Below are 11,512 nucleotides of genomic sequence, written 5' to 3'. Positions count from 1 at the left end.
GTCCCTGGTGCCTCCACCAGCTTCTCCCTTTTGATGATCTATTTTTTAATAGAGAAAAATTGTTGTACCTTTTACAGAGATATTCACATTTGCCCCGGAGGCAGAGAGGCACTTGAAGGAGATTTCATTTTTATTTTCTTTTCCCTTGTGCTTTCCATCTCTGCCAGCGGCCTCGGAGCTGATGGCAGAGCTGGGATCCTGCTCTGGCCTCGGGACATTTGATTTCAGTGTATTTAAAAATCAATTACTCAGTATTATCTTATTAAAAGAAAAGCTGTTCCCTTAGGTTAGCAGGCTGGGAATGTCACATTCCAGCCAGGATTCAGAGTCCACGTCCCCTCAGGTCTCTGTGGGGCCAAGCTGAGCTGTTCCCTGTCCTGCAGGGCTGGTTTCTCTCTTGCTGGCCACGTTTTTCTGAGGAAGGAGCTTTCCCTGCTCCTTGTTTTTATTGAATTCCCCCTGTGCAGGAGGGAAACCCACCAGCCCCAAGGCTTGGGTGTTTTCCCTGGTGTTTTCCCTGGGTGTGGACTGCTCAGCTATGGAAAACAAAGAGCCTGGGATCAGTTCTGTTCCCTCCACCTGCTGAGTTCCTTATCACCCGGCTGTGCCTGATAAGTTTGTGTGTACAGGAAGGGAGGGGCTTGTTCCTGAGGTATTTGCCCAGCTCCACGTGCCCTTTGCAGCAGGTGCCCCCTGGCACCTCCCTTTTCCTGGTTTTGCTGCCTGGGTGCTCAGAATTCTTTTGGGAGGCACTTTAGGAAGTGGGGATGAGATTTGGGGCTGCTGAATCCCAGCCTGGGAGGGTGGGACATCCATGAATGACCAGTTACCCTGGAGCTGGGAGGTCTCCTGAGCTCTGGGAAGTGCCAAGGGACAACATCCCTGTCTTGCTTGGGAAGTGCCAAGGGAGAACATCCCTGTCCTGCTTGTGAAGTGCCAAGGGACAACATCCCTGTCCTGCTTGTGAAGTGCCAAGGGACAGTGTCCTGTCCTGCTTGGGAAGTGCCAAGGGACAGTGTCCATGTCCTGTTGGGGAAGTGCCAAGGGACAACATCCCTGTCCTGCTGGGGAAGTGCCAAGGGAGAACATCCCTGTCCTGCTGGGGAAGTGCCAAGGGACAGTGTCCCTGTCCTGCTTGTGAAGTGCCAAGGGACAGTGTCCCTGTCCTGCTTGTGAGGTGCCAAGGGACAGCGTCCCTGTCCTGCCCAGGTGGTGGCCATTGAGCCAATTTAGTCCTCACTGTTAAAAAGTCAAAAAGTGCTGTCACCACACCCAAGAGGGTCAGCTGGAGCCAGCCTTGGTTTAAGTCCCTGCAGGTGGGCCAGGGCAGGTGGGAATGCAGGAGGAGCCCCTGGAGAAGGTACTGGATGTCACAGCAGGCACAGCCTGTCCCCTGTCCCCTTTCCCTGCACGGTGTTAATTACACCATTAATTACACCACGCAGCAGCTTTGGGAAAACTGATCCAGCTCTGGGGTGATCCCACCCATCCCTTAAAGGCAGGGTCAGCCCAGAGGCTGCTGCAGCTCCGCTCCTTCGAGGCTGAGCCCGGGGAGCCGCTCCCAGCCCCTCTCCCTCCCTCGGGAGGGATCAAAGGACGGCTGCTCGCCCGGCTCTGGGGCTTTTATTGCCTCTCTATTAAAGCTGTTAAAAATCTTTCCATTGTGGCGGTGTCTGGGAGTGATAAGTGTTCATAACAGAGGGGATTCAAGATGGGTTTGGTTGTAAAAACACCTCTAAGCTGGCTGGATTTATGGCTGTTAAATCATCCCTCCTCTCATCTGTCACAGCCTTTTCAGATGTTCATCACTGAACAACAGCGGAGCCGGGGCCATAATTTGTGCTGCAGTGTGGAGCAGGAGGAGGGGAGTCCTCTCCACCAGTAACTGCCTCAGGATTTATGGAGACTTCTCCCAATCTTTTTTTTTTTTTTTTTTTTTTTTTTTTCCCTCAGTAGAAGAGGCTTTTCCTCTCTTTCTGCTGTTGCCAGCTCGTTCAGCCAGCTGGAGCCAGGGAGGGCCGGGTGGATTTAGGGCCCTGCGGGGAAGGCTGGCAGCAGCTTGCAGGGAATTTGAGGCTGGCCACGATCTGCAATGCGGGGCTGTGCCTCCGCTCTGGGGCTGCATCCTCCCATCCTGTTGAAGTGAGGGGAGAACGACTATTTTTTGCTGCATCGAATTCGGTTTATTGATTGATTAGTTAGTTTAAATAATAGTGTTAACGAACTTCATGCATATTCTAAAATCTAGGTTTATGATAGGCTAACAGAGAAAACTCTGACCACTCCTTTTGTTTTACAATACCGTTAATTATTTACACAAAATAAAACCAGTGTTCCCACTGTGATATGAAAAGTTCCCAAAACTTCCATATCTGTTCCCAGAATACCATCTTTTCCCAAAAAAAGTGTTTTGCTTGTTATGAAAAAACTACCTGAAAACCTTATTGTTTATACAATAATGCCTGAAAAAGTCTAATTATTTATAAAAATCAAGCTAAAAACTGCTTTAAAACTACTTTGCAACTACCTTTTACTTTTCTCTCAATTATATAGCTTCATAGCCTTTTTCTTTAAGCCATGCTTAAACTAAACTCCCAACACCATCCTCCCCAGTTTGGGGATGAAACTGGGAAAAAAGCCCACTGATGTAGCTGGCAAAGAGCCCTGGGGTGGTTTGGGTGGGAAGGGAATTTAAAGATTTGCTGATTTTTGTAGGCTTGGAGGGGGCTGGTTCATCAGGCTGCAAAGCAGGGGCTCCCTGCCTGCTCTGGCAGCCTGGGGGGAAATTTCTGGAGATCTGGGATGATATTTAGAGATCTGGGATGATATTTAGAGACCTTCTCACTCTCTGCACCCACCTGAAGGGCTGGAGCCAGCACAGCCCCCAAAATCAAGATGAGACAGAGCAGTCAGGGACATCTCAGGGGGTTTGTCCCCAAAGCAAAAAGCTTTGGCTTGGATATATTTTTATTTGGATATTGTGAACATTTCCAGGAGTTGGGATTTATTTGGTCTGATACTTGCAAGGCTTTTTTTTTAATCTGTGTGAAAAATAAAGACTCCAAGCTGAGTTGAGGAGTTTGCTCCCACAAACAGAAGGCTGGGAAGGGAATTCCGTAATCCCATGGAGGTTCCAATAGGATGCATTTACACCCCTGTGGCTGCTAATAATACATTGATAAATGCCAATATTAATAAATCTACTTTATTATAAGAAATAATTATATAATATTAATATATTATATAACTATCTATACTATATTAATATTATATAATTATTTTATGTAATATTAATTATAATATATAATATGTATAATATATATAAAATAAAATATATACTATATACTATATATAACTATCTATAATAATATATATAAATATATAATTTTTATAATAATATATTAATATTCTACAATAATTATATATTTTTATAATATTAATAAATTTCTTTATTATAAGAAATAATCATAGTTTTGGGTTTAATAGGCGATTGTACTACTGGATCTTAAAAGATAATATTGTAAATAGAATTTAATAGATTTAATAGGTAATTTTTTTTATAATTTTAATAGATAATTTTTAGATAATAGATTTAATAGATAATTTAATAGATAATGTAATCCCAACAGTGGAATTTATTGATGATTGTATTAAGGGCTAACACCAATTCCATAGATGCTGCCGCTTACAGGAGATGATAATAAATACTAATACAATAAACAAGTATTACTAATTAATAATAAATATTAATAAAGCTAATAACCAGCCTCTGTCAGAGAGGACAGAGGGCAAAGGATGGTGACACCACAGACCACTGCTGTCACCTGAGCCCTTGGGGTCCCCTGGACTGGACTGGCACTGTTGGGTCCATTACACCAAAGTGTCCCTTCCCATTAATTAATCAGAAGAATTAATCCCTGTGTCCACATCTGACCCCACAATCAATTAATGGGAACAAAATGATCCCAAGGAACCCCCGTGTCCACATTTGGACAACCAATTAATGGAGACACAAATCAATTAATGGAGACATAAATGACCTCAAGTAACCCCCAGATCAATTAAAAAAGACTCCAATGACCTCAAATGACCCCCGTGACCTGAAGTAACCCCGATCATAACCTCAAATGACCCCTGTGACCTGAAGTAACCCCAATGATGACCTCAAATGACCCCTGTGACCTGAAGTAACCCCGATCATGACCTCAAATGACCCCAGTGACCTCAAGTAACCCCAATCAGGGCCTCAAATGACCTCAAGTAACCCCAAAGAGGGACTCAGAATGACCTCAAGTAACCCCTGGATGAACAAAAAATGATAAAATGACCTCAAGTAACCCCTATGACCTCAAATGACCCCTATGACCTCAAGTAACCCCAATCATGACCTCAAATGACCCCTATGACCTCAAGTAACCTCGACCATGACCTCAAATGACCCCTATGACCTAAAATAACCCTGATCAGGGCCTCAAATGACCCCAAGTAACCTCTGTGATCTCAGGAAAATATAACAAAGAGTTCAGTGCATAAAATATCATTCCAATGTTGTTGCTGAGCGAGGTTTGACAATAATTCTGCCATAAAGTCACTTTCTAGGCTGCCAAAGGGAGACCAGGTCCCTCCTTTCTCCAATTTCTGCATTGGGCGCTCCTCTGTAGAATTCCAAAGCAGTTCTTCCACGATAAAAGATGTTTTTTATTTGTTAGGATGCACCAGTGTTTTATTATTAAATTGAACGGGGAGTTTTGGGGGATCTTTATTTTCTGCAGACGCAGCCCATGTCTGCATTCCCAAACAGCAGAAAAGCTGCTGAACAGCAGAGCCAGCAGCCTCTGGGTCCTGGCTGGGATTTGTGCTCGGGTTCTGCTCTGCCAGGCAGGGGCAGCACCGGGGATGAGCGGGGAAAACGTCTGAGGAAAAACCGGCTCTGACCGGGACCGGGACTGCAGGCTCGGGATCCAAGGAGTAACACAAACCCTGCTGCTGGAGGGAGCAAACTCCACACCACACCCTTGAACTCATACTTGATTTGCACTGATTTTATTTCTTATTTTTTTATACATTAAAAAAAAACCTTGCAAATATCAGACAAAAAACAGCAACTCCTGGAAATGCAGACACACTGCAAAGAGTGACACTTAACCCTGGGCACAGGCTGAAGGCAGAGGGAGCTGGTCTCGGGCCTGGGGTCTTCAAGGAGAAATGAGCAGTTGTTGGTTGCTATAAAGTTGTTTATTATTAATTTTATATATTTTTTTATTTAATTCAAATTTATTTTAATATGGATATATTATTTAATATATTTAATATATTATATTTATAATATATTAATATATAATATAATATTATATATTAATATATTATATTATATTATATTATATTATATTATATTATATTAATTATATAATATTATATATAATATAATATATATTAATATAATTAATATAATATAATATATTAATACAATATAATATATATATTATATATTTAATATATTATATATATTTATCTATATATAAAAATATTACCTATAGTAGATGTATTATATATTATGTATAATAATATATATTATATAATAAATAATACCTTAATATACATATCTTCATATTATTATTATTTTAATATTTGTTTATTTTATTATACAGATATATTTCTATATAATAAATATTTATTTATATTCATATATAATATAAATATAAATAATATAAATATAAATAATAAATATAATATAAATATAAATATAATAAAATAATAATAATATATAATATAATATAATATAATATAATATAATATAATATAATATAATATAATATAATATAATATAATATAATATAATTAATATGTATAAATATTTATATATATAAATATATATAAATATTTATAAATATTTATATTTATCTATATAAAAACATTACATATATCTAATATATAATATAATGTTACATATAATAATATAGATTATATAATAAACATTACATTAATATACATATATTTATATATTATTAATTTTATATATATTTATTCGTTTATTTTAAATTTATTTTAATATACATAAATATTTTTATGCATTATAGATTTATCTATATATAAAAATATTACATATAATACATGTATTGTATATATTGTATATAATAATATATATAATGTAAGTAATATTCTACATAATTATATATTATTTAATTAACTTCTATATGTATATATAATTTATTCTATAATGTTTAATTTATTATGTAATATATAATTATATATAATTTATATATATATTTATATTGAAATTATCTTATATAATTTTATATATGTATATATTTTAGATATTATATAGTTCTATATTATTTATTATTTATTTTATTACACTATTTAATCTTTTATATATTTATTATATATGAAGACAAAGAGTTCTATGTTTAAAAGTCCATACTAAATATTAAAGTCTGTGCTAAAATCTTTCTGGCGTGGAGTCCCAAGCAGAAGCTGCAGCTGCAGGGCTGCTCTGCTGCAGCAGAATTTATTCCCTGCACAGAGTCCAACGTCCTGAGCAGCAGCAGCAGCAACCACGGCCTTTTCTTCTTCTTTCTTCTTTGCTTCTTCTTGTTCCTCCATGCCAAACACCTCAATACACATAACAAACATAATTGATGCTTTTATTAATAAATTATCCAATAATCTAAAAGCACAATTCTAAAACACGCTTTCTAAACCAATCTAAATTAATTCTAATGTGCAAAAGTAGTGCCAGTTCTTACCTAAAAACCTACATATATAATTTTCTCTATTTACACAAATATACTGTTTTCTTACTTAAAATTTCCATCTGTAGGTTTATCTATTCACATGAACAGTTCTATTTAAACATACAGTTCTATCTATTCTAGAGAAACCAAGTTCTGCTATGTTTGTTAAATCTGGAACTAAGTTACTGAACTTTAAACCAGGCCTTAGGGCCTTTCCTAGCTAACACTTAAGGCACTTAAAACATATTTCTACTTACTTAAAACTATAACACACACTTCCACTTACTTCAAACTTAAACTCACACTTCTACTTCTTATCTATGTGGCTTAATATATCTTAATTTCTCTAAAGGCTTTAATTCAACCCCTGCATTCATCCCTCTCTCTGAGGAACTCAGGCTGGCATTCCAACACTGCGGGAAGAACAAAACACAGGGAATGAACAAACCCCCCGCTACGGACACCCCTTCTGCCCCTTTTCCACCCAAAAAAGACCCCACAAAAATCTCCAAATGCAAACCCACAAATGCTACCAACAAAATGCCTTTTATTGTACCTCTGCTCCAGTGCTGGATTCTGGAACTCCTGGAGCACCATGAAGAACCCACAATTTCTTTAAAAATTATGGATTGTAGGGGCAGGGTTTACCCCAGCCCAAGCAGCTGCATCACAAAGCCTGGTGGAGTCACCAGGAACCAAAATATTTCCCCTGGTGCTAAAATTGTGAGCCAGACTGGGTTAGGTGATGAAAAGGGGTTCCCTCTGAAAGGATCCTTATGTGCACGACACACTGAACGAAAACACACCCTGTAAATATTTGCAATTTTGTATTTTTAGCGAATTAGCATGACTGACAAGAATCCCCAGTCAGTGATAAAGGTGATGAGTTAATTCCTCCCTGGTTCTACCCTTTCTTGAAGTCCCTGAGAGGGGTTACTTGATGTCACAGGGGTTCTTTGAGGTCATTTCAGGTTCTGATAATCGATCAAAAGACAATACAGGGTTAATAATTGTGTGCCAAGTGGTGTAATGGATCAAACAGCACCAGTGCGGTCCAGGGGAGCCCAAGGCAGACAGAATTTGCTGTTAGGGGCAGGAAGGATGGGGAAGAATCTGAGCACTGTCCCCATCTGCATCCCCCAAAAGCTGTGGGGGATGAAAAATATTTACAATTTTGTATTTTTAGCAAATTAGCATGACTGACAAGAATCCCCAGTTAGTGATAAAGGTGATGAGTTAATTCCTCCCTGCTTCTGAAGTCCCAGAGAGGGGTTACTTTATGTCACTGGGTTCTTTCAGGTCATTTGCAGCTCTGATAATTGATCAATTAAAAGACAATAGAGGGTTAATAATTATGAGCCAAACAACAACAGGCACTTTGGTGTAATGGATCAAACAGCACCAGTGCAGTCCGGGGAGCCCAAGGCAGGCAGAATTTGCTGTTAGGGGCAGGAAGGACGGGGAAGAATCTGAGCACTGTCCCCATCTGCATCCCCAAAGCTGTGGGGCAGAGCCTGTCCCCTGCCAGTGTCCCCACGACACCGTGTGCCAGCCCAGCATCCCCAAAAGCTGTGGGGCAGAGCCTGTCCCGTGCCAGTGTCCCCACAACACCGTGTCCCAGCCCAGCAGCATCCCCCAAGCTGTGGGGCAGAGCCTGTCCCATGCCAGTGTCCCCATGACACCGTGTCCCAGCCCAGCATCCCCAAAAGCTGAGGCAGAGTCTGTCCTGTGCCAGTGTCCCCATGACACCGTGTCCCAGCCCAGCATGCCCAAAGCTGTGGGGCAGAGCCAGTCCTGTGCCAGTGTCCCCATGACACCGTGTGCCAGCCCAGCATCCCCAAAAGCTGAGGCAGAGTCTGTCCTGTGCCAGTGTCCCCATGACACCGTGTCCCAGCCCAGCATGCCCAAAGCTGTGGGGCAGAGCCATGTCCTGTGCCAGTGTCCCCATGACACCGTGTCCCAGCCCAGCATCCCCAAAGCTGTGGGGCAGAGCCTGTCCTGTGCCAGTGTCCCCATCACACCGTGTGCCAGCCCAGCATCCCCAAAGCTGTGGGGCAGAGCCTGTCCTGTGCCAGTGTCCCCACGACACCGTGTCCCAGCCCCGCATCCCCCAAAGCTGTGGGGCACAGCCTGTCCCGTGCCAGTGTCCCCATGACACCGTGTCCCAGCCCAGCAGCAGTGACAGCTCACTGTCACTCTGCTCTCAGCACCCACAGAGATCTCAGCATCCAGCCCAGGGGCTCAGGCCGCTGACCCTGCTCCCAAAGAGGGGACAGCACACACGGTGCCCACGCCAGCTGTGTCCCCAGGACACCGTAGGGAGGCAGCACGTCCCTGAGCAGCACACACGGCACAGCCAGGACTCCCAGGACACTGCACACGCCCCGATGCTGCTGCCCCAGCAGCCAAAGCCATCCCTGCAGCATTGCCAAGGCTTCCCCTGCTGCTGCTCTGCTCCCTGCCCAGCTCTGCCCACAGCACCCCTGGGAGCAGAGCTTGCCTGTCACCCTGTTCTTCTAAAGAGCCTCCTGATGTTTACACTTTTATAATGCAGTTTCTCACGCACTTTTCACGTAAATAATGATTGTTTTGCATTCCTTTCTGGAGGAAGAGGGAATTGACAGACTGTTAGCTTGATCAGCGTAGTTAGAGAAGTGGCAATTTCATCCTCCAATCCGTAGTCACTTTTAGAATTCTAAACCATAAAATTCTAAAGAATAAAAATAATAATTCTAAATAATAAATTCCAAATAATAAAATTCTAAAAAATAAAACCAATAATTCCAAATAATAAATTCTAAATAATAAATTCTAAATAATAAAATTCTAAATAATAAATATCGAGGTCCAGAAATAAACACACTTTTTTTTTGCCCTAGACATCTCAGTATGTGAGTGTCGTTCGTTTCGTGTCCTATTGTGACACTTGCCCATCCCTGCACCCCTTCCTCCCAGCCCAGCTGCCCGCAGCAGCAGTGAAAGGATGGAAAGGAAATGGTTAATGATGCAGGGCAGGGCACGGAGCAGCTTCCCAAGGGACGGGAGCAGAGCAGAGACAAGGGTGGCATCACAGCAAGGCTGGCAGTGTCGCTGCCACCCTCCCTGCCACAGCAAAGGGGCCTCTGCACACCCTGGGCTGGCACAGGGCCCTGCAGAGGGGACAGCTCTGTGTCCCCAAGCAACAGAGCCAGCCCAGCCTGGGGACACGGAGTGATTGCATCAACAAATCCCTGATAGCACCTGCTTGGTAACAGCCACCACCGAGACTTCAAAGGGCAGCGCCGTGCCCACAAAGTGCTCTTTGTTTGAGGGTTTGTGGTGGCACAATGCCATAATACAGCCAGCGGCCCTTCTGCCACAGCAAAGGCCCCAGCTGGCAGGATCAGCCAGCTCAGAAGTCCCCAAACCCAGGTCCTGGCCCTCACCCATCCCCTCAGCACATCACAGCTGGCACTAAGCAAAGAGGGGTGAGCAAAGCACAGCGCAGCAAAGAAGGTGCTGGAAAACCAGGTGAGAGTCCCAGAGACAAACACACAGCGTCCAGCCTGGCCTCAGACACCTGCAGGGATCCAGGGGCAGCCACAGCTGCTCTGTGGGGCCAACCACCCTCACAGGAAGGGTTTCTACCCCATATTCCATCTCACCCTGCCCTCTGACGATGTGAAGCCATTCCCTCTGGCCCTGCCGCTCTGTGCCCTTGTACAAAGCCCTCAAAGAGCTGGGATTCAGGCAGGTGGGAGAAGGAAACTCACCCTCACCCCGTCACTGCAGCAGAAATCTTCATCAGCGCTTTGCAAGGCAGGAACTCCCGCTCTCCCTTCAATCTCCGTGCTCAGAACACGGAAAAGCTCTGGGAGGTGAAGCCTCCAGCTCTCCCCAGGTGCTGCCAGGTGCTCGCTCAGCATCCCGGAGAGGAGGAGCCCCGATTGAAGGCACCTGGTGCCCGGCGCAGCGAGTGGTGCCAGCTGTGACCCGGCCAGCCTGGCACCCGCCAAGAGGGACCCCAAAACATCTGGCAGGGGCCGCGGTGCCCCCCGGCCGTGCCAGCTGTGCCGTGACCGGTTTCGCAGCCCCATCCAGTGTCTGCCAGGCGAACTGCACCGCTGGCCCCGGGGGCATCACGGAGCTCGGGCTCCCGGGGCCGTCCAGGCCGGGATGTGGCTGGAAAAGCCGCCTGGGTGATGTGCTCCAGCTGCTCTCCCTCCGGGAAAAGCACAGCTGGGAAGGGGGGTCTGGGCAGGGCTGTCACCCGCGTGTCCCTCGGTGCCTGGTAAACAGTGCGGGTGAGTGTGCCAAAGGCTCCTTGGGGGCTGGCGTGGCAAGGGAAGCCCTTCCCAAGGCGGGGGAGCTGTGTTGGGGTTCTCAGGAAGGGCCAGAAAGGATGAGCTGAACGCAGCCGGCTGCAGAGCTCCCCTCTTTACATCACCTGATGTCCAACACATGGTGGCTCTGCCTGGGCTCAGGGCTTTGGGGCTCTCTGCACTAAATGCTGCTGAGTTTCCTTGGGATTGCGGGAAGGAGATGTGCTGAAATCCCCCCATTCCTCCCTCCAGACATGGAACATCTCCAGATGTTTCCTCTTGTCTTGTGGGACGTGTCCAACAAAACCCAGGGGATTCCTCACTGTCCTTCCCATTGGGACTGGGGCATGTTTAGTTTTAAATTCTCCAAAGAGATGAATCCTGCCACTAAAACATCTGATTTCATCCTTCTCTGAATGATTTACCACTGAAATTGGGAGATTCCCATGCAGAAACATAACTTTGATTTGTTTTCAT

The sequence above is a fragment of the Melospiza georgiana genome, chromosome 14 (genome assembly GCF_028018845.1).
Source record: "Melospiza georgiana isolate bMelGeo1 chromosome 14, bMelGeo1.pri, whole genome shotgun sequence".
Classification (NCBI taxonomy): Eukaryota; Metazoa; Chordata; class Aves; order Passeriformes; family Passerellidae; genus Melospiza; species Melospiza georgiana.
This window is presented reverse-complemented; position numbering follows the sequence as displayed.